The sequence below is a fragment of the Penaeus vannamei genome, chromosome 9 (genome assembly GCF_042767895.1).
Source record: "Penaeus vannamei isolate JL-2024 chromosome 9, ASM4276789v1, whole genome shotgun sequence".
Classification (NCBI taxonomy): domain Eukaryota; kingdom Metazoa; phylum Arthropoda; class Malacostraca; order Decapoda; family Penaeidae; genus Penaeus; species Penaeus vannamei.
Genome location: NC_091557.1, coordinates 42453180 through 42455679, shown reverse-complemented (window position 1 = coordinate 42455679; position 2500 = coordinate 42453180). Strand labels below are relative to the sequence as shown.

At 35.2% G+C, this 2500-nt stretch overlaps 2 non-coding genes across 2 annotated transcripts; both read left to right on the top strand.

The window, feature by feature from the left end:
- The first annotated feature begins 64 nt into the window (after positions 1–64).
- TRNAR-ACG (transfer RNA arginine (anticodon ACG)) lies at positions 65–137 on the top strand. Its single transcript has one exon. It is a non-coding gene; the product is annotated as a tRNA-Arg (tRNA).
- Positions 138–1831: 1694 nt separating this feature from the next.
- Positions 1832–1905, top strand: TRNAI-AAU (transfer RNA isoleucine (anticodon AAU)). The gene has a single exon. It is a non-coding gene; the product is annotated as a tRNA-Ile (tRNA).
- The last annotated feature ends 595 nt before the right edge of the window (positions 1906–2500 follow it).

Sequence of the window (2500 nt, the reverse complement as noted above, 5' to 3'; positions counted from 1 at the left end):
CCGTCAAATCAAATCACATGTTGGTTGTTAATAAAATCCTATCAACTTCTTTAATAGAGATACCGTCCTGTTAGCTCAGTTGGTTAGAGCGCCGTGTTACGAACGCGATGTCGAGGGTTCGATCCCCTTACGGGCCATTTATCGATCGTTTTTTAGATAATCTATCTCTTACCGAATTAGAATAAATGTTCGACAAGGAACAGAAGGGAAGAGAGAAGAAACACAGTCGCCTTTTTGAGACATCAAGAGTCAGAGACATACCTACCGCGTCTTCGTAACTGTCTCGCAATCTCCTGATGAACCGTTCGGAAGAAATCAATTTTGAATTGATTTCCTGTAGGACGATTTTTTTCTCTTGGAATAAGAATCATGAATATAAAGGAACATATATATATAAATATATATATATATATATATGTATATATATATATGTATATATATATATGTATATATATGTATATGTATATATATATATATATATATGTATATATATATATATATATATATATATATATATATATATATATATATATATATATATATTTATATATATATGTATACGGGGGCTGCGTTATTATTATTATTATTATTATGCAAGCGCCTTTTCGTTCAAATATTTTTTCTACCACTTACCATCTACATATCTATCTACATATATATATATAATATATATATATATATATATATATATATATATATATATATATATATATATATATATAATGATGATGGAAAATATGAAGGTAAAGTAAAAGGTGTTTTTTAACACCTGTTTAATTACCGCGATATACCTTTGAACTATGGTCTATGTTTTAAACTGAAAATCGGTTATTCTTCCTGTAAAAAGTTTTAGGAAAGTGGAAATGAAATTAGAAGCTTTCCTTCACCGCATTTTTGTCTTTTCTTTATTCATTTATTTTATTCTAAGAAACTCGATCGATCATACATTTTAGTTACTTTAATAATTTGCAATATAATTAACTGTCATTACGTTGAGAGGCCCTCGAGCTCGACATGCCCTGGTCCCCCTGAGCTCAAAATGAACCCCTGGATTCGTGCGTTAACTGTATCGCACCAGATGACACTATGATGGGGAAAGAACGTTAGAATTTGTCCATTTGTCCTCTTCTGTTCGGGAATTTCCCTAAATGAATCTATAAATATAAAACTGACTAAGAATAACTATGATTTTTGGTCTGCGATGTAGACCATAGTTAAAAGTAATATTGCGATGACATAATAAGTATTATTAATTTTCCTTATTTTCGTTCGACATAACAACAAATCAAGTATTGGACGAATCTACACTTGGTCAGCTCTCCTGATTGTCCAAACAGTATGAACATTTCTGATTTCCCTTTCACATGGGCTAAGATCGGCTTGAAAATAATGTCTGCCACTTTGAATCACTCTCATTTTGACTTCGAATATCAATAGGTGAAAATAAGACGTATAATAACGAATTAAAACCTTCAGATAGTTTATAGAATAAGGTTTTGATTGCTAACATTATTCTATCCAGTAGAACATGTATGCCACGGGCCTGTTAGCTCAGTTTGTTAGAGCGCCGTGCTAATGCCGCTGATGTCGAGGCTTTGATCCCCTTCCGGACCAGGAAAAGTTCTTTTAGATAATATATCACTTATTGAATTTAATTAGTGTTCGGTAAAGAAGAGAAGGGAAGAGAGAGGAAACATAGTCGCCTTATTGAAACGTCAAGAGTCAGAGACATACCTACCGCGTCTTAGTGACACTGTCTCGGTCTCTCAATGAACAGTTCGGAAGAAATGAATTTTGAATTGATATGCTGTGAGAATGCATATTTGATACCGTCCTGTTAGCTCAGTTGGTTAGAGCGCCGTGTTAATAACGCGGATGTCGAGGGTTCGATCCCCTTACGGGCCATTTCGAAAACTTTTTTTTAGATAATCTCTCTCTTACCGAATGAGAACAAATGTTCGACAAGGAACAGAAGGGAAAAGGGAGGAAATACGGTCTCCTTTTTGAAACTTGTCAAGAGTCAGGGACATACCTTCTGCGTCTTAGTAACTGTTTCGCTGTCTCCCAATGAACAGTTCGGAAGAAATGAATTTTGAATTGAAAGAGTGTAAGAATGCGTGCGTGCATGTGTGGATGTCTTAAAAAGGTATGTCCTGATTACGTCACGAGATCCCCTGCTTTTAACAGTACTAAACAGACTGCGAGAAAATCGGTTAACCTAAGAGGATAGCGGGCATATTGCGTGTGAACATATGGGAAAATGGCCTTTTTATAGCGTGTGTAAACTTGGATTTAATTAATTTACACAAATCTGAAATTTTACGAGTTTTATATCTATAGATTCATTTAGGGAAATTCCTGGACAGAAGAGGACAAATGGACAAATTCTGACGTTCTCTCCCCATCATAGCGTCATCTGGTGCGATACAGTTAACGCACGAATCCAGGGGTTCATTTTGAGCTCAGGGGGACCAGGGCATGTCGAGCTCGAGGGCCTCTC